At 40.1% G+C, this 22,046-nt stretch overlaps 1 pseudogene; it reads right to left on the bottom strand.

The window, feature by feature from the left end:
- Nucleotides 1-1,909: 1,909 nt before the first annotated feature.
- On the bottom strand, nt 1,910-5,741 carry LOC148151875 (putative CENPB DNA-binding domain-containing protein 1; annotated as a pseudogene).
- Between the last annotated feature and the right edge of the window lie 16,305 nt (nt 5,742-22,046).

Consider the following 22,046-nt stretch of genomic DNA (forward strand, 5'->3'; position numbering starts at 1 on the left):
TGCTGAGTGTGGTTCACAGCACCTCACGGCCTCCCAGTTTGAGCTGCTGAATCTGTTTTGAAATTATAGCATTCAGCCCGATGAGATTGTCACACAATATAATGGAGATCCTTGTCAATGTGAAGTCAGTGTGCTTCCACAGGCACATTCCCTCCTACGAATAAATGAATCAACAATCTAAAACAGGCAGGTTTTTAAAAATGAATTATTCTTTGTGTTGGTGAGGTGGAGAGGGTTGGGAGCATCAAGTTCCTAGGAATGACGATAACCAACAATCTGTCCTGCACCTTCCACATAGATACAATGGTCAAAAAGGCACAGCAATGCCTCTTCTTCTTCAGGTGGCTTAGGAAATTCAGCATGTCCATAAAGACCCTCGCTAACTTTTACAAATGCACCACAGAAATTATACTGTCGGGGTACATAATAGCCTGGTATGGCAACTGCTCTGCCCAGGGCCATGAGAAACTAGAAGTTGTGTGCACAGCCCAGATGATCATGGAAGCCAGACTCCCATCCATGGACTCCATTTACACTTCTCATTGCCACGAAAAGTCTGCCATCATCATCAAAGATCCCAATGCTATCTTCCAACCTCCTTCCGAAGATAGTGAATCTTGAACACACACCAACAGATTCAAGAGCAGCTTCTTCACTGTTGTTATTAAACTACTGAATGGAGCTCTCTAATTTTAAATAGTTTCAGAATCAAAGAGATGTATAGCACAGAAGCATACCGTCGGTCTAACTCAACCATGCCAACCAGATATCTTAACCTCATCTAGTCCATTTGCCAGCACTTGGCCCATATCCCTCTAAATCCTTCCTATTCATATAACCATCCAGATGCCTTTTAAATGTTTTAATTATACCAGTCTCCACCACTTTGTCTTGCAGCTCATTCCATGCACATACCACCCTCTGCATGAAAAAGTCTCTTTTAAATTTTTCCCCTCTCTCCCTAAACCTATGCCCTGTAGTTCTGGACTCTCCCAACCCAGGGAAAAGACATATATATAATATATACCCTAGTCATACCTTCATGATTTTATAAACCTCTAGAAGGTCATCCCTCCGCTTCCGATGCTCCAGTGAAAACTGCTATAGCCCATTCAGCCTCTCCCTATAGCTCAAATCCTGGCAATATCCTTCTAAATCTTTTCTGAACCAATTCAAGTTTCACAACATCTTCCAATCGGAGGGAGACCAGAATTGCACACAATATTCCAAAAGTGGCCTAGCCAATGACCTGTACAGACACAACATGACCTCCCAACTCGTGTACTCAGTGCTCTAGTGTTGATCTTGCTTAGTGCACATCCTGTGCAGCTGTAACCTTGTATGCCTTGCTCTGAATAAGCACCCCATGGTCCGTATGACCTGGTTTGCTATGTCCATGAAACAACTTTTCACAGTACTTAGGTACATGTGACAACAATCAATCAAATCCATTTTAGCCAGTTACCACATAACCAATCTGGCTGGTATGTCCGTCAGGACTCAACCTTTTTCATGAATAGTGTTGAAACAAAGCCACTCTTGTTATGAACTGAAACATTAATGCAAAATATTGAAAGCTCTAGCAAAAACTATATACAGTCCTTTCTGCTATAATGTGACAGTTGCATTCTTGTGCAACTTTGCGCGATAGAAAATTGAGCAGTAAAAATAACAGGGCTTATGGGAAAAAACATAGGATTGGGTCAGACCACCAAAAATATTATACTCAAAATTGAAACAAATATAGTAGTTAGCCTAACACTAAAGATACCACAGTTTAAATAAATGTGAATACGTTCTTATCTTATAATGGAATAATAAAGTAAAACACTTTACCTTGAAAAACTTTTAAAATTACTTGATGGGGGAAAAGGGTGGTTTTGAGATTGCTGCATTATTAAGGCAGAGGCTAAGGGTCATGATCAGTTTCAGGCGCAGTTGTGGTTGCACAGTTCGGAAGAAAAATAACTTCAGAATTGGATGGCTGTGGTTCATTGTCTTCTGACGAGAAGACGTTTAGTTTTTTCTGCTTTGCCATTTTTCTTCTTTCATAAAGAAGCTGTTCATAGGGTGCCAAATAAAACCTTATTCCACCAGCTGCTACCCTGCTGTGTTCTGCATTGTAATCATTATGCTTCTCAACTTCCGTCAGGATAGAAGGCAAAGGAGAAGTGGAAAGCTCTTGCAGTGCTGCATCCTGGACTTCATCTTCAACTCCAGCTTCCATTTCTCCCTCAGCAACAAGTTAAAGTAGATCAACTGTAGAGTAGTCTTCACAATGGGACTCCATCAGCTCTTCAACATCTTTACTCTCCACTTAGTCATAGAGTCCTGGACTTGTACAACATGGAAATAGAGTGTTTGGTCCAACATGTGTGTGCCAACCAAACATCCTAAACTAATCCAGTCCCATTTGCCAGCACTTTTTTTTAGATTAGATTAGATTACTTACAGTATGGAAACAGGCCCTTCGGCACAACAAGTCCACACCGACCCGCCGAAGCGCAGCCCACCTAGACCCATTCCCCTACATTTACCTCTGCCCCTAACACTACAGGCAATTTAACATGGCCAATTCACCTAACCTGCATATTTTTGGACTGTGGGAGGAAACCGGAGCACCTGGAGGAAACCCACGCAGACACAGGGAGAATGTGCAAACTCCACACAGACAGTCGCCTGAGGCGGGAATTGAACCCAGGTCTCTGGTGCTGTGAGGCAGCAGTGCTAACCACTGTGCTACCATGCTGTCCTTTTTTTTTTTCAGACTATAGCATTACCCATCTTGATACCTTTTCAACATGGTAATTATACCAGCCTCTGCTATTTTCTGTGGCAGCTCTTTTCATACATGCACCACCCTCTGCGTGAAAATGTTGCCCCTTATGTCCCTTTTAAATTTTTCCCGTCTTACCTTTAAACCTATGCCCTCTTATTCTGGACTCCCCCACTCCAAGGAAAAGACCTTGTATGTTTACTCCAGCCATGTCCCTCATGATTTTATAAACATCTAAGGTCACCTCTCAGCCTCCGAGGCTCTTGCGAAAATAGCCCCAGCCTATTCAACCTCTCCCCATAGCTCAGACCCTCCAACACTGGCAAAATCCTAGTAAATCTTTTCTGAACCCTTTTCAAGTTTCACAACATCCTTTCCATAGCAGGGAGACCAGAATTGCACACAATATTTGAAATGTGGCCGAACCAATGTCCAGTACAGCCACAACATGACCTCCCAACTCTTATACTCAATGGTCTGACCAATAAAAGAAAGCATACCAAAAGCCGCCTTCACTATCCTATCTAACGATGACTCCATTTCCAAGGAATTATCAACTTGCACTCCAAGGTCTCTTTGTTCAGCAACACTCCCCAGGACCTTCCCACAAAGTGTATAAGTCCTACCCGGATTTGCCTTTCCAAAATGCAGCACCTCACATTTATCTCAATTAAACTTCATCTGCTACTCCTCAGCCCATTGACTCATCTGATCAAGATCCAGTTGTACTCTGAGGTAACCTTCTTTACTGCACCTCCAATTTTGGCGTATCTGCAAACTTACTAACTCGCCTTCCTATGATCACATCCAAATCAATTTTATAAATGACAAAAAGCAGTGGACCCAACACCGATCCTTGTGGCACACCACTGTTCACAGGCCTCCAGTCTGAAAGGCAACAAGGTTTTGTTGCCCTTGCTTTTTTTCAACAGGGTTTGTAAAAGGCAGAGGTTCCAATTTGACTGGAATAAGGCCACTTTGATTACGGCTAACAGATACTGCCGATGACAACAATCAGGGAAAAGGGCTTTTAGGTTTTTTAAAAACGCTTGTACAATGAAAAGGGAGTGGCCAGTTCTCCCAATTCAGGGATTAATCTCGTTTAGCTTAGTTTTAGCTGGGGATCCAGAGAAGCTGCCGGAGGAAAAAGAGGTTCCTTGCTTCAGGAAATTATCCCGAGCTGATTCACTCCACCATCTCTCTCTCTCCTGTAAGAACTTGTATTTAAATTTACCTTTTTGCCAAGTCATGTGTTTATGGGATGTTGCAGGAAATCAGAACACCTCTTTGTTAGGTTGTGAGGATATCATGTCGGTTGGGTTTTCAAATCGCTGTTATTCTAACTTCTGTTTTCTTTTGTTTGTGTTTCCTTCAGTGGCGTGTAAATACATTCTGTTTTACTTGAAACCAGGTGGTTTGACCAGCTGCATCAATCCTGAGATATTCATCTTATGTCTGCCTGAAACAACTTGAAAGGTTAGGGTATGGGCTACCTTCTTAAAATGTGTTTTTTTGGGAGGGGGGAGGTTCTGGCCTGGTCCATAACATATTCCACCACCACCCTCCTTTTTCTACCTTTGAGCCAGTTCTGTATCCAAATGGTTAGTCCTCCCAATATTCCGTGTAATCTCCTTCAAATCCAAATTGCTTTGCAAGAGCAACACAATTTTCTTATTTCTTGGTAGCTCATCTGAAGGCTCATCAGAGCCTTTAAAATCATGAATAAAATCTGGGAGAAGCTTCCACCAAACTGCATGCAAGCAGTCCTTAATGACATAATTTATACCTCTACAATAATGTCAATAGCATTCTTGATGTTATAGCTCTTCCAAAATAGAAAAATACTGTCCTTATTATCCCTCTCAGTAGCTGCAATCAGCTTCTTAAATGTGAGCCTTAAATAATGAGCTTTAAAAACTGCTATTACACCCTGATCCATGGATTAAAGGAGAGAGGTTGTGTTTGAAGGCAGAAATAGCTGTTTGATGTTTTCAGAAAGCTCAGCAATGGTGGGAGGATGGTTTGCGCCTTGTCCAGAATGAGGAGAATCATGAAATCCAAATCTTTTCTCTTCAAGTAATTTCTTAACAAATTTTTGAAAAATATCAATATAAAGGTCAGAAAGAATTTGCCTGTTCTCCATCCTCTTTTAGTTGACGTAAAGTAAGCACCGAGAGTAGACTTAAGTCTCATGTTGGCAGAGTGGTGCACCAGCACAAGCTTAAGCTTTACGTTTCCACTAGCATTGGCACCCAGTAGCACAGTCACATGATTCTTTGCAACCTTAAAGCCTGGAGTGTGTGCTTTAGTCTTAGAAATGGTGGCATTCGCTTCCAATATAAACCTATCTCTTCCAAATTGAAAATTTGATCTAAGTTGTAACCTTCTTCCTCAATCAATTTTTTTCACTATTGGAGGAAATATCATTGCACTTTGCTCGTCTGCACTGGCTGCTTTGCCACATAACTTTACATGATGAAATGCCCAGAGGTTCTTAAAATCAGCAAACCAGCCTCTACTCGAACTAAAGGCAGGCATATCTGCAGGATTTTCAACCTTTTTCTCTAGGTCTTCATAAATTGATAAGGCTTTCTCCTTTATGGTGTAAAAGCTGGTCCCAGATTGCTTTTTTGTTTGATCTTCTATCCATACACTTAGAAACCACTCTATCTCCTCCAGTTCCTTTCGCCGTGATCTCACAGATTTGCCAGCATTCAGGCTTGTTCCTGCAATTGCTTTAATTTCCTTCTGCATTGTCTCTAATGATGCATAATGTAACCTACTTTATTCCTGTTGCAGAAATGATATCATCCGTTCTTTCATTAAGTTCAAAACGCTTTATAACATCTAGCTTCTCTTCAAGTGTTATAACCTTCCTTTTACGCTCACTATCTGCGATTTTATCACCAGGATGCTTCTTATAAACATTTTTGTTATTTATGGTTAAGACCGCAAAATTTGCAAAACAACCCCAAAATTACAGAGTACCTGTTAAAAAACACCTCACTACAAAAAAAAGCGAGTCAACTGAACATGTAATGTTGATGCAGAGACTCTGTTGGTGTAAGCGTCGTATTCATGCACCACGACACTTAAAGTGGTGGGGATGGAATTGCATAATAGCTAACACATGTATGCGAAAGTTTGCATTTTACAAACAGCGTTTATCTATTCATCAGTCGTGTTACTGCCAATTCGCATTGACAAAACATGCATAATATCAGAAAGGACTGTAGATACATTTCAGGACTTCCCAGTAATTCAGAGCATCAACAGGTTTTGCCACAATTGGTTAATGTACGAGCTGTTAGATATCGACTTATAAACAGTAACTGAGACTAAACATTAAGCTAAGAAAGACTCATTGTTAAGAGTTGTTCAGACATCACAGATTTGGAATGTTGTCAAAAAAGTCCTAATCATTAGAAAAAGCACAGAAGTTAATGGAAAACTGTAATGAGTCACAGAAAGTGAGCAAAATAATGAAGAAGGAAGGGATAAATATAAAAGTTAGGGTGAGTGAAGAAATAGTGAAATACCCAGAATCAAAAGAGAAATCCAGTCAAGCTGGTATTTGAAACTGGAAGAGAAATTAAATCAGCCAATTTGTACAGCAGAATTGCTGGAGAGCAAGTGGAGCACTTTTTGATCAGTCAGAGAGGCTGAAGCTGATCACTTGTGAACTGCAATGAAGAATATGGTGGTCATCCTGGCAATCGGGTTAGTGCTGCCCTTTCCTGCTGACTCTGTGAAGTCTCAAAGATTTAATCCAGATCATAAATTCAAGAAGCTCTGTGGCCGTGATTTTGCTTTGACAGTTCTCCAAATCTGCAGGTCTTTTGACCGGAGAAAGCTTCCTCTCCGTCCTTATGGTCAGTATTAAACTCTTCTTGATTGTTTAGGTTTGCGTAATAAGCCATTCATCTCTAACAAGGTGTGTTTAGCTCTTTGTTGATTTTATTCATAAATGGACCAGGAATATGGTGATCAGATCAACATTATTGTGGCACATTGATATTCTGCAGCTATTTAAATGAGCGTCCAGGAATATCTCCTGTAAACTCAAGAATCCAAAGGTGTGCAGTTTAGGTGAATTGGCCATGCTAAATTGCCCATAATGCTCAGGGATGTGTAGGTTAGCTGCATTACTCAGGGATAAATGTAAAGTAATAGGGTGGGGAATGGATCAGGTTGGGTTACTCTTCAGAGGGTTGATGTGGACCTGTTGGGCTGAATGGCCTGTTTCCGCATGATAGGAATTCTATGAATATAAAATGTTAGATTTAGAAATGGGACAATAAATCGTGCAAATCCAAGATTAAATCGCACTGGGCAGATGATTCCATGTCCAATCTGCAGTCACTGCTGAGTTAGTTGATCTCAGCAAGTTAATGAGATACGATCGGCCTCAGAACTCTTGGAAAAGGAGGGAACTCAATCAGTAAGCTCCTATCCCTGACTGTTGTCCAATGAGTGATTCCTATTGAAAGTGAGCCCGACTGTGTCTCATTGGACATTAGATTCTTTTTGTATTCAACCCCGGCTCCCTCCAACATAGATGTGAGAAAAATATGCTGTTATGTGCACTAATGTAAAGTTAAAAGAAAAGGGATGAGGAATATTAGAGGCACATGGAGATGTGAGAACAGATGTTAGCTCTGAGAAAGGGATAGGGAGGTGGTGTGGGCAGAGGTTTGAGTGCAACTGGGGTGAGCACACGTGCTAATTTTTTTTAAAAAGTGCAGTATGGAGTTTGACAGAAGGAGATTGAGGTTATATTTTTATAGTTGTCCTTTCGATAAATTGTTGAGTAATTCTTGAAATTTATCAAGAATTACTCAGCAATTTATTGAAAGGACAACTGTAAAAATATAACCTCCAAGTATGAGAAGAAAAATCTAATAATCAATCCTGTTGTTACTGACATTCTAATATTCTATAAAATGGACCAAAATACATACCTTTTGTATTAAGAGATGCTAATTCCAGTGGTTCATTCGACTTCAGAGCTAAACATCACCATTAGTTGAGCTATCTATATCATTACTTGTCTTGAAATTGATTAATATTAAGTACATTCAAATAAATGCTAAGGAATGTGACCCTAATTGTATCTGCATTAGCATATATAATCTCAATGACTGATTTATGTGTTAACTAAGCTCACTCTGATACCTTACATTTTCATTTTTAGCTAACATATAATTTCTGGTGTCACAGGGTGCATTTACATGTAATTCTAAATAAACATTAATACCAATATAACTGAAGCATACGTACAATAACAGTAACTTCTATAATTTAGTGATGCCAAGAATTTACAAAAGAATGAGTTTCTTTAGAAGCCAAAATGTAATTAATATTTCTAGTAATCAGTACTAAGCGCACACATTTTAAAAGGATGCAGGAAAGGATGACAAGGTTGTATTTAAGCATTCAGCCTCCGATTCATGTAACATTGTCACATAGGTCATGAAGGCTGCACAATTGTAGATTAAAATCTGAAAGAACTGTGGATGCTGTAAATCAGAAACAAAATCAGAACTTGCTGGAAAAGCTTAGTTAACATGTCAGATCTGGTGACACTTCCTCAGAATGGGTCTGTGTTCTGAGGAAGGGTCACTGGACCTGAAATGTTAACTCTGATTTTTCTTCACAGATGCTGCCAGACCTGCTGAGCTTTTCCAGTAAGTTCTATTTTTGTTGCACAAATATAGAGTTGTTCTGAGATTGTGCAAATTACATGTGGGAAGAGTCAAGCTGCAGACATCAGTAACAGGGTTTTCTTGGACATCCATTATCAGACAGCATGGAACCAGACCCTTTAGTCCAACTTGTCCATGCCAACCAGATTTCCCAAACTAAACTAGTCCCATTTGCCTGTGTTTGGCCCATATTCCTCTTGAGCTTTCTTATTCATGTACCTCTCCAAATGTCTTTTAAATGCTGTAACTGTACCTCCATCTACCATTTCCCCTGGCAGTTCATTCAATACACACTTCACCCTCAATCCAAAATTTATCCCTCAGGTCCCTATTAAATCTGTCCCCTCTCAGCTTAAAACTATACAGACCGTTCTGTTATAATGCACATTTCATCCCTGCAAATTCACTGCAACGCGATTGACAAATTACAGACTGTTTCTCCAGTGCGAACTTTTAAAATGTGTGTTGGCTGTAATGTGATTACAGCACCAACACTTTAAGCACTGTTTCTAAACCCCACATTTTTTCATAATGTGGGGTTGTGCAAGAATGCAACCATCACATTATGGAAGCACTGACTGTACCCTCTAGTTCTGAATTCACCTATCCTGGGAAGATGCTTTTTGCTTTTCACCTTATCTATGCCCTTCATGATTTCATAAATCTCTAAAAGGTTATCTTTATACCTCCTAAGTTTCAGGAGAAAAAAAAACTCCTAACCTATCCAGCCTCCTCTTATAACTCAAGCCCTCTAGTTCCCATAACATGCTTGTAAATAATTTCTGCACCATTTCCAATTTAATGATTTTTAAAATATATTATATTTACATTAAATCTAAAATTTACTCTAATAACAAAAAATGGTTTTCTCTACAACATTAATAAATAAACTGATTGTTTAACTAAAATGGCATAAGCCTAGATTTAACTAGAAAAAAAAATCTATAATATGCTAGTTTAATTGCTACAGCAGAAAGAGAAGAGCACATTGTTCCTGTAAATGAAAACCCGCAATGGTCTAAAGTTTGTCAAAACTAAGGCATATATCTACAAAAGCAGCAAAACTGTCAGACTCAGAAAAAGAGGGAGATATTCAACCATAAAGCTGTTAACTTAAAATGCCAGTGAAGTGAATATGTGTCTCTAACTGTCAAACATGCAAGAATGTACAGAACTCTGCAGTGAGTCACTTTCAGTAATCTATAAAAAGTAAGAAATAAATTGGCAGCAAACATACAACTTATGTTGAAAACATAGAAATATATAAAACATAGAAATATTATACAGTGGCCCCTGGTTCCAGACTCCCCTGTCATCAGTAACATTCTTCTTCTATTTATCCTGTCTGATCTGTTAGAATTCTATAGGTTTTTGTGAGTTTCCCCTCATTCTTCTAAACTCTAGTGAATATAGTCTGAACTGATCTAGCCTATGTTTACATATGACTTCTGCCACACCAGGAACCTGTTAAATCTTTGCCGCACTCCCTTCATAGCCAGAACATTCCTCCTCAGATAAGAAGAACACATACTACTCCAGGTATGACCTCACCAAGGCCCTTTACAATTGTAGCAAGGCATTACTGCTCCTGTACTCGAATCTTCTCACCATGATGGCCAACATAACATTTGATTTCTTCATCACTTGCTGCACCTGCATGTTTACTTTCAGTGACTGGTGTATAAAGACCTCTTCTTTCCCAATCGATCATCATTCAGGTAATAACCTGCCTTCCTGTTGTTGCTACCAAGTTGGATAACCTCACATTTATCCACATTATACTTCACCTGTCATGCATTTGCCTATTCATTCAACTTGTTCACTGAAGCAGCTCTACATCCTCTGTACAGTTCACCTTCCTACCCAGCTTTGAGAAGTCTGCAAACTTGTAGATATTACATTTAATTCTGTCACAAAAATTATTTGTACATAGTTTGAATAGCGTGGTCCAGGCACTGAGCTCCACAGTTCGTCACTGGTCACAGCCCACCACTCAGAAAAAGACCCATTTATTCCTACTGTTGTTTCCTGCTTCCTAACCAGTTCTCCATCCATGTCAGTACATTACACGCAATCTTGTGCACCTTAATTTTACATGCTAATCTCTTATGCAGGATCTTATCAAAGGTCTTCTGAAAGTCTAAAAAGGCCATATCCATTGTCTCCCCCTTATTAACTTTTCCAGTTACATCCTCAAAAATTCCAGTCAAGCATGATTTCTCTTTTGTAAATCCATGTTGGTACTATATGATCCTATTACTGTTTTATAAATGCTTTATTATGAAGTTATAATGGACTCTAACATTTTCACCACTACCAATGTCAGGCTAACCACTCTACAGTTTCCTGTTTTGGCTCTACCTCCTTGTTTAAATGGTGGGGTTACATTAGTTATCCTCTAATTTATAGGAACTGTTCCAGAATCTTGACAGCTGATCACCAATGCACCCATTAATTCTAAGGTCACTTTCTTACATACATTGGAATGTAGATTATCTGGCCCTAAGGCTTTATCAACCTTTAATCCTATTAATTTCCTCAACACCATAATCCTATGAGTACTGATTTCCTTCAATTCCTCCTTCTTATTTGAACCTGTGATCGCCAACATTTTAGGAACGTTATTTGTGTCTTCCTTTGTTATGACAGAACCAAAATGTGTGTTTACTTTGTCTGTCATCTCTATATTCCCCATTATACTGCCCTCTTTCTGACTGTAAGGAACCTCTTTTTCTCTTCATGTATCTAAAGAAGCTTTTACAGTCAGTTTGTATGTTGCCCACAAGTTTACTGTCATACTCTATTTTCTCCCCTGTTAATCAGTCCTTTTTGTCCTTCTTTGTTAACTTCTAAACTTCTTGCAGTCCTCAGGCCTGCTGCATTTTTTAGCCTATTTTATGCCTCTTCCTTGGATTGATACTATTCTTAATTTTCCTTGTTTGTCATGTCAAGGCCACCTCTTTCCTTTCCTTCTCCTCTTCTTCCTACTTTTTATTTGCTCATGGGTTGTGAGCATTGTTGGTTGGGCCAATATTTATCCATGATTATGTTTGAGAAAGTGGTGGTGAGTTGCTTTTTTGAACTGCTGTCATTCGTGTCCCAATCTACTATTTAAAAGTATTTGCCTTTTCTCCTGCTTTTCTTTCTTCCACTATTCTGAGGGGTGGCCTCTAGATTACTGGTTGCAATGGCTGTGCCCTCAGGATTGTGATGTTCCAGAGGCTCAAGCAGACCACTAGAAACCATGACAGTCATTTTGCTGTATACTGGAAGATGTGCTCTGTACATCCTAGGTATCAGAATGTTATGAACTTGATGGCATGTGCTGTACCTTTAAGAGAGAGTGAATGCTGTTCTGCACTGAGAGCTGACAAGCGCAGTCTGAGTATACTGGAAAATTGAAAATGTGCAACACTTGGTTGTGAAATAGATGCCTGAATTGGTTGCTGTTTTGACAGCAATTCAAATTTAACCAATCAGTTTGAATTATACCCCAGAACACTAAAACCTAATTGAGTTTGAATTTATTGTTTTGCCAACATCGAACCAATGAGACGATCGATGTTCGGGATTTTAAAAAGGCAGGTATTTTGAAAATTGGAGACAGAGCAACTACATTCAACACCGATCCAAGAAATTAGGAAACACTGTCTATCAAAGGTACTTTATCATATGAAACATCCTTACAGTAAAAAGAAAAAAGATGACCTAGGGAGATCTTCAGCTGGAAGAAGAAAGAAACTGAAGTTGACAGCTGCAGTATGATTTTGAAATTAAATTGATGAAATTTTAATAAGCGTTTTTTTGGAACAGTATATTGTTGTTGAGTTGCAGGCAGGTAATAAGCAGTTAAAAGAAAGGAGGCTTAAATTTGTGAGTTGTTGTTTAATGTTCATTTTTAGAGTTAAAGAATAAATTGATATTATTTTCTTTAAATAGGGGAATTTGGGAGTTCTCTGTCACTCATATTTTAACAGATTATGAGGTAAGGTGAGCTTTTCTGGTTGTTAAGTTTAATTAACAGAGGGTTTCACCACTATGTCATAGCAAGAAGCATTGCTTGAGTGAGCTGATTAATTGTCCCTGATGGTTTTTGTTATGCACACATTATCTTTGCTTGATCGAGTTGTAGAGGGTAATAATTGAGCCATGTATACAGGGAGAAGCCTTTGTCTCTATGATGCCATTTACTACCACTTCATAGGGGCCTATTGAAGTTGTGAATGCTCACTTTTCTCAGAATGATAACATTATGGCTGCTGGCACCAAGCCATACAAGGTTTTTGGTTTCTGTATGAGGTTGAATATTTAATTGTTTCAACATATATGGGTTAACAAATTGTCATCATTGTCAATCATTTCTCCCTCTTATCTGTACAATGATAGAAATTAAAGTGCCATGTGTGAGCAGTTCATGAGGAGACCAGAACATCCCATTTTCTGAAAAAGGAAGCAGCAGTTGATTGGAAACAATGGAGCTTATAGAATCTGTCTCAATAAGTCTTCTGTAATTACAGGCAGAGTTTTATTTTTGTTCTAGATCATTCCAAGATCTCAGGAGATGAAGAATACTTCAAGAAGGTAGATGCAAGGAAGTTTCAAAGGATATATAATGACAATGGGGATCGGCAGACTGAGTCTGATTATGAAAAGCAGCTCCCTGCCAATGACTCCAATCAATATCATCAGATTACTGAAGATTTTAGTGAGCTTAAGACTGAGGAAAGCAGCATGGTGCAGGCAACTCTTCCAAAATATTTCCACCGTGTAGAATTGAGCAAAAGACAAAGTCCAACTTTGAATAGATGCTGTGAAATCAATTGCACTGTAAGGCAGATTCGGCCACTCTGCTTCTGGTGAAATGATGCCAAGTTTAATGTGATTTTAAAAATGAAAACATTCCAATTGCATGGATTTTAAATCGGTCACATTCTAAGACAGGAGCACTTATCTTAACAAACTCAATCTCTTCGCGCAGCTTTAAACTGCTGGCAGCCTATTTGGAAATCGGGATAAGGAGGTCAGCCAAACCAGGAGATGTTTCCAGCCGAACCTATGTGTTTCCATGACCATCGTCCCCAGCTGATGATCAGCTTTATTTTGTAATTCCAATGGGTTTCTGCCATTTGTAGTCTTGAAGTCACAATATAGTTCTAATAATAGTTTAAATAAGTAGCTACTCTGTGCAGTATCGTTTTGAAGTCTTATGAAAATCCTTTTTCTTAAAATTTACTTCTGGACATCACTGTATTTAAAATAAAAGATTCTGTTGTCAAATTGGATTATCCACGAGTGCGAGTTATGTTTACAAAGAGTACTCTGGAAAAAAAGGACATCTCCGAATGTGTTACAGTGTTATATTAAAAAGAATGAAAGATGCATTAGCAGGAGTGATCAAAATCTTGATCAAAATATTTTATTTCAATTCTGATGTCAAAATAAGAATGGTGATTGGAGTGTCAGGGATTATTCAGGAAGTGAATTCCAAGATTGGCTGATGTTAGCTTTTGTAACTGTGTCCTTTAATAGAAGATTGCAGTGAAGGGGAATTGTTTAGAGGACGAGAAAGAAATGGTTTATGGGGTCATAACATTCTAAGAGGCTACAGAAATCTGGAGGAACAAGGCTATGAAACATTATTAACATAAATTTATACATTTTTACTTGGAGGTGTGGATAAACCAGGAGTCAACATGTTTGAGTGAGATAATGGACAATGAGCAAATTGAATTAATATGAGATAGAAAGTCGGCTTCAGAATTATACATGAACAAATGTTCATTGGCATGAAAGATGGGAAGCTTCTCAAGGAGGTGAAATCTGTTTATGAAATACATATAGAGGAATGTTTAAGCAGATGTGAAACAAAAACAAAAACTGCTTGCAAAGGTCTGACAGCAACTGTGGAGAGGAAGTAGAATTAATGTTTCGAGTCTGGTAACTCTTCATCAGTGTTGAAGCAGATGTGCTGTGCTAGGGATAAAGGGACACCAGGCTGCATATCTGTAAGTTGTAATGGAGTTTCATAACATATTATTGCTTGAGAATTTGGTTTCTAAAGTGGAGGAATAACATAGCTTTAAGTTTGGTTTGTCTGTCTACACTGTTTGTGTTAAGAAATAGTTTCATTGTAAATGCATTCTGAGTGGTGCAGGGATGGCTAGAGATTTGTTCTGTTCACGTGCATTTAAACTAAAATTTCATAACTCAAGAGATTCGTAGTTTAGGAGGGGAGAAGTCCTGGCTGGGTGAGATGAAATAATTAACTTTGAGATATTATGTCCTTGGTGGTGAAGCAAGTGTATATGGTTGATTTTCACATGGACTTCCAAAAAGCATTTGATAATGTTCCACACAAGAGAATATCAGCAAAAAGAAAAGGACATGGAATTGACAAGTTATTGAAATAAGCAGGGAGTGCATTAGGAGTTAGATCGGAGTAGAAATGATGGACATATACTTCAACTGACAGGATGTGTCCAATGGAATCCCTTGTAGATCTGTACTTGAGAATCTTACTTTTTTTGATATACATTTATCAATGCTTTGAGTTAAGGATTAAAGAGTCATGCATCTAAGTTTTTAGTCAATTCAACATTAAGTGATATATTATGTAGTAGCAAGTTGAGTGAAAAGTTTCAAGATGAAAGTGAACTGAGATCTGTATTGACCCATCCACTTGGGTATAAGAAAATCTGTTCTTGCTTGTGGAGCAGCAAAGGGAGATGCGTGACCATCAGCCAGAGTTCCCTAGGGCAATGCTTACTTCAATTCAGGCCCTAAGCACTGTAATGTCTTAGGTATATGAGCACACTGAATACCTTGACTGAAAGAGTGACCAACGTCATGAGTCATCAATGGCAATCCACTGGATACATGCTGGAGCAATGAACTGGCAGGAACGAATGGGTGATGCATTTGAAAGCATTGCTCACTCCATTATAATGATGGTATGGAGATGCATGGACTGGCAAACTGCTGCTGTCCTGCTGTGGTCAGTGTGGTTTGCAGTTGAGTTGTGAAAGAGTTGAGCCAGATAGGTGTGATAGAAATCGTGCCACTCTTCTGATCCCATCTTCTAATATTCTCCCTTTGGCTCTTCTGAAGCAGACACAACAATACCTTAAGGCCCTATGATTAAAGGTGTCCCTGTACAGACTGCACTGGCACAGCCTGTAGTAATGGCAACCTACTTCATCCACAGGAGAGATGCCTTGTCTAGTATCTCCAAAGCAACGATTAACAAAGCAGGGCTGGTATCACTTTTGGGTTGACTTTGGTGCAGCTTGTAATATTCTGGTGGATCACAAGGATGCATTTGTTCTGAAACAGGCCGTTTTGGATGTGTAAATGTGTCATGTCATTATTACTAGGACATAATAACAATAAATGGTGGCCTGGACATGAAGAGCAGGGACCATTGTGTGGATAATAAATATCGATTGCTTGATGAAAACTCAACCCGAGGAGTCATCAATGTGACTATTTGGACTGTTACTTATGAAAAAGAATAATGCGAGAGAGGTCCATATGGGAAGAATCCATGGCAAGACCTGCTGACATTCAGGATTTGGGGTGACACGAACATCCCTGTTATCCTGGTCAATGTCATTGAGTCATGCATCATGGAAACAGACCCTTCGAGCCAACCAATCCACACTGACCATGTTTCCAAACAAAATTAGTCCCATCTGCCTGCATTTGGTCCATATCCCTCCAAACTTTTCCTATTCATGTATTTATCTAAATGTCTTTTAAACGTTGCAACTGTATCTGTGTACACCACTTTCTCTGGTCCACATATGAACAGCTGTGTAAAAAATGTTTCCCCTCAGGTCTTTTTTAAATCTAGCTCCTGTCACTTTAAAAATATGCTCCCTAATTTTGAACTCCCCCACCCTAAGGAAAAGATCCTTGTCATTCACCTAATTTAGGTCTTTCATGATTTTATAAACCTCAATATGGTCAGCCCTCAACTTCCTATGCTCCAGTGAAAACAATCACAGTCTTTCCAGCCTATTTTTATATTTCAAACCCTCCATTACTGACAATATCCTGATAAATCTTTTCCTAATCAGCTCCAGTTTCATAATGTCTTTCCAATAACCCCAGTGATTCAATTCCAGCCTTGGGTGACTGTCTGTGTGGAGTTTGCACATTCTCCCCATATCTGCTCCGGGTTTCCTCCGGGTGCTCCGGTTTTCTCCCACAGTCCAAAGACGTGTAGTTCGGGTTAATTGGTCATTCTAATTTGCCCGTAGTGTTAGATGTATTAGTCAGAGGGAAATGGGTTTGGATGGGTTACTGTTCGGAGGGTCGGTGTGGACTTGTTGGGCCGAAGGGCCTGTTTCCACACTGTAGGGAATCTAATCTAATCTAATCTAATCAAGAGGCCTCACCAATATCCCATATGACCTCAACATGACATCCCAACTCCTATACTCAACTTTATAAAATCATGAAAGACCTAAATAAGGTGAATGACAAGGTCTGAGCCATGAAGGCAAGCATCCTAAATACCACCTTAATAACCCTGTCTACATGTGATGTATTTTTCAAAGAACTATGTACCTGAACTCTTAGGTTTCTCTGTTCTATACTACTACCCAGGACCCTACCATTAATTGTACAAATACTATTCTTGTTTGTCTGACCAAAATGCAATACCTCACATTTATCCAAATTAATTTAATTTACTATCCTCTGTCCATTGCTGCAATTGATCAAGGCATCTTTGTGTGTTATATGGTCCTTTCTGCAACCTCTGTATAGCCTTGCAGTGTATGTCTGATATCCTCAATAATATGCTTTGATGAGAGGAAAGCTCTTCTATGTGGTCTCCCTGACTTCCATTCCTTCTCTGCAGGACACACTTAAACAGAGTATAGTAGACCACCACAGTGCATGACACCCTTGTAAGGATATACTGAGAACAGCCTCTGACTAGTCAACACATTATAACTGCATCTTCAGGCAGCTGCCAACTCGCTGACTATTATGGTGTGATGGCAGTGATTGTAAAACTCTCATGCTTCATTTATGGGTTTTCAACCATCTCTTTAATTGGGGCTCCTTGTCATCCATAGTTATCCTTGGAAGCCATATGATGCCACAAACCAGTGTAGCACCTATGATAGCCTCAAGATGAATATGTAGAATTATAGGAATTAGGAGCAGGAGTAGTCAATTTGGCCCTATATACCTGTTCCAACTATCAATAAGATCATCGCTCACCTGCTTGTGATCTCAACTTCATTTTTCTGCCTGCATCCCAAAACTCTTTATGCACTTGTCGACCAAAGATCTGTTTGCAACTGGGACTGCTTAACCTCCTCAATGCCTATGAGCAGATACTCTAACCCATGTCTAGACATTGTCTCTGTCTCTGTTGATGACCTCAGCACAAAATGTCCCTCCTAGATTGATCTGGAGTCTCCAGGAATTAAAAATCATTCTCTGGAATGCTCCCATGTACAACACTAGATAAAGGTCCAGTGACATTAAAACATGAAACAAAATCAGCATTTGCTGGGAAAACTCAGCAGTTCTCATAGTGTCTGTGAAGAAAAAGCAGAGTTAACATTACGGATCTAGTGCTCTTTCCTCAGAACTGATTATAGCTAGGACAAGATTGTATTAAATGGTGAAGATACAGTTGGGGGAGCAGCGAGGAGTAAACAATAGGTGAAGATGAAGCCCTGAGAGAAAGAACTGATGTTGGGTTTCTCCAGCTCCAGATATTGGCCAATATTCAATCATGCACGCAAAATTCCACTCTATATTTTTTGAGCACTAATTGGTCGCCTATGGACATCCATATTGGTTGCTAATTCCAACAAATGAATTCTGTCTTCAGCCATTTTCAGTTTTATTTCATATGAGACAAAATGATATGCAATGGAACACATCATTGAATTGTTTTTAAGCTGTGAGCATTGGAGCATTGTGTAGTTTTTTACATATTAGAAATGTTCTCACAACGTACTCAATGTGCTAAACCTCTTGCCCCACAAGCTGTCAGAGTATATTTCACTTGCTTCCTGCAGTTTTGCTTGTTAATGGAATCCCTTCAATCCTTGCAACATCTGCTCCATCTATCATTTCCCTTTCTTATTCAACATTGCCACCTCTCATCTATCTTGGAACTTTGAGAAAGGCATGAGGTGCTAGGGAATGTGGGGAAGCAAATAGCAATGTCTTGAAGAGACGAGGAGATGCAGGAAATTTTAAATTGCATAGATAAATCCTCAAGACCTGATGAACTGTATCCCAGGACTTTGTGAGAGATTAGTGAAGAAATTAAAAGGGCCCTCGTAGAGATATTTGTATCATTGACAGCCATGGGTGAAGTGCCCAAAGATTGGAGCCATTATTTAAGAAAGGCTGCAGGAAAATTCCTGGGAACTACAGAAGGGTGAGCCTAATGTTAATGGTGGGTAATGGTGGGTAAGGATCGACAGGCATTTGGAGAGCAACGACTCATATGTGATAGTCAGCATGACTTTTTGTGTGGGAAATGGTGTCTCATAGATTTGATTGAGTTTTTTGAAGGGATGACCAAAAATGTAGATGATGGCAGTGCAGTAGATGTTATCTCATGGATTTCAGCAAGGTCTTCGACAAGGTACTATATGGTGAGGTAGAACATAGAATAGTACAGCAGAGTACAGGCCCTTCAGCCCTCGATGTTGTGCCGACCTTTTATCCTACTCTAAAATCAAACTAAGTTAAATGCCTTTCATTGTACTATCATCCATGTGTCTATGCAAGAGTTGCTTAAATGACTCTACTACCACTGCTAGCAGTACATTCCACACACCCACCACAGTCTGAGTAAAGAACCTAATTCTGACATCTCCTCTATACCTTCTTCCAATCACCTTAAAATTATGACCCCCATGATAGCCAATGCCACCGAGAAAAATCTGAGGCTATCCACTCTATCTATGCCTCACATCATCTTGTAGACCTCTATCAAGTCACCTCTCCTTTATCGCTCCAATAAGAAAATGTCCTTAACCTTTCTTCATAAGACATGCCCTCCTGTCCAGGCAGCATCCTAGTAAATCTCCTCTGCATCCTCTCTAAAGCTTCCACATCCTTCCTATAATGAGGTGACCAGAACTGAACACAATATTCTAAGTATGGTGTCACCAGGGCTCTATAGGCCTGCAGCATAACCTTATGGCTCTTAAACTCAATTCCCCTGCTAATGAAAGTCAACACACCATACGCTTTCTTAATAACCCTAACAACCCTATGGGTGACAACTTTGTAGGATCTATGGACATGGGCCGTAAGGTCCCTCTGTTCCTCCTCACTGCCCAGAATCCTGCCTTTAACCCTGTAATCTGTACTTAAATCCGATCTTCCAAAATGAATCACTTCACATTTTTACAGGTTGAACTTCATCTGCCACTTCTCAGCCAGCTCTGCATCCTGCCAATGTTCTGTTGCAACCTACAGAATCCTCTACACTATCCACCACTCCACCAAACTTTGTGACATTGGCAAACTTACTAACCCATCCTCCCACTTCCTCATCCAAGTTATTTATAAAAATCACAAAGCGCAGAGGTCCCAGAACAAATCCTTGCGGAACACCACTGGTCACCGAGCTTCAGGATGAATTATTTCCATCTACTACGACCTTCTGTCTTCAATGACCCAGCCTGTCTCACGCTACCCTCACAAACAACATGGTCCCTCTCACTAGTGAATAGTAAAGCAAAATATTCATTAAGGACCTCTACTCCCTCCTCCGACTCAGGGCAGAAATTCCTTCCACTATCCCTAATCAGCCCTACCCTTGCTCTGCCATCCTCTTGTTCCTCTCATAAGTGTAGAATGCCTTGGGGTTTTTCTTAATCCTACCACCAAGGCTTTTTCATAACCCCTTCTAGCTCCGCTAAGTCCATTCTTCAGTTCCTTCCTGGCTACCTTTGTAACCCTTTAGAGCCCTGTCGGAACCTTACTTCCTCAATTCTTAAGGAAGCTTTTTTCTTCCTCTTAAGTAGATGTTTCACATCTCGTCATCCAAGGTTCCTTTACCCTCCCATCCCTTCCTTGCCTTAGTGGGACAAACTTATCCAGTACTCGCAGTAAGTGCTTCCTAAACAACCTCCACATTTGTTGTGCACACACCAAAGCCAGCATGGCCTCCCCTCTAGTCAGCCTATCTGCATATTGAGTAAGGAGTCTTCCTGGACACATCTGAGAAAAAAATCTGCTCCATCCAAACTATTAGCACTAAGGAGGTTTCACTCAATATTGAGAAAGTTAAAGTCACCCGTGGCATCAACCCTGTACAAGCAGGACGAGATGCATCTGGACTGGAGCGGCACCAATATTCTGGGCGGGAGGTTTGTTAGAGCTCTTCAGGAGAGTTTAAGCTAGTTTGACAGGGTAATGGAAACCGGAGCTATGGATAGAAGATGGGGGAGTGGCATGTTACTTCTGCAGCTGTTCAAAATCTGCCTCCCAATCTGCTCCTCTGTGGGTCTGTTGTTACCGAGGGGGTCTATAGAAAATCGCCCATAAAGTGACTGCTCCTTTGATGTTTCTGACTTCCACACGTAATGACTCAGTACACAAATCCTCCTTGACGGCCTTCTTTTCTGCATTGTGATACTATCCCTGATTAGCAATGCCACTCCCCAACCTCTTTTACCCCCTTTCCTATTCCTTTTGAAACATCTAAACTCCAGAACATCCAATAGCCATTCCTGCCCCTGTGATATCCAAATCTCCCGAATGGCCACAACATCGTAGCTCCATATACTGATCCATGCTCTAAGTTCATCATCCTTATTCCTGACACTTCTTGCATTAAAATTGCATTCAACCCATCACACTGACTGCAACTTTGCCCTATCAATTGTCAATCCTTCCTCACAGACTCTCTGTGCACTGCATCTGTCTGCTCACCAGTTATCCCATTTTCTGATCCATAGGTCCGGTTTCCATCACCCTGCCAAAGTGGTTTAAATCTCCCACCCAGAATATTGGTGCCCCTCCAGTCCAGGTCCCATCCTGCTTGTAGAGGTCCCACCTTCCCCAGAAGGTATCCCAATGATCCACATATCTGAAGCCCTCCCTCCAACACCAGCTCTGCAGCCAGATGTTCAGCTGTACTTGTTCTCTATTCCTAGCATCACTAGCCCGTGGCACCAGTAGTAATCCAAAGATTACAACTCTGCTCTTCCTACCATTTTAGCTTCCAACCTAACTTCCTATATTCATGTTCCAGATCTTCATCCCTTTTCCTAGCTATGTCATTGGTACTGATGTGTACCATGATTTCTGACTGCTCCCCCTCCCCCTTAAGATCCCGTAGATTCAATCTGAAACATCCCTGACCCTGGCATCTGGGAGGTAACATACTATGGTTGAGTGAGGTTAAATCTCACGGAATCTAGGGAGAGCGAGCCAATTGTGCAAAATTGGCTTGAAGGTAGAAGACAGAGGGTGTGGTAGAGGGTTGTTTTTCAAACTGGAGGCCTGTGACGAGCAGTGTGCCATGGGGACTGGTGCTGGGTCCACTGTTATTCTGTCCACTGGGAATT

Source organism: Chiloscyllium plagiosum, unplaced genomic scaffold, assembly GCF_037043375.1.
Source record: "Chiloscyllium plagiosum isolate Xiang-an unplaced genomic scaffold, Cpla_swu_hap1 HiC_scaffold_2, whole genome shotgun sequence".
Taxonomy (NCBI): domain Eukaryota; kingdom Metazoa; phylum Chordata; class Chondrichthyes; order Orectolobiformes; family Hemiscylliidae; genus Chiloscyllium; species Chiloscyllium plagiosum.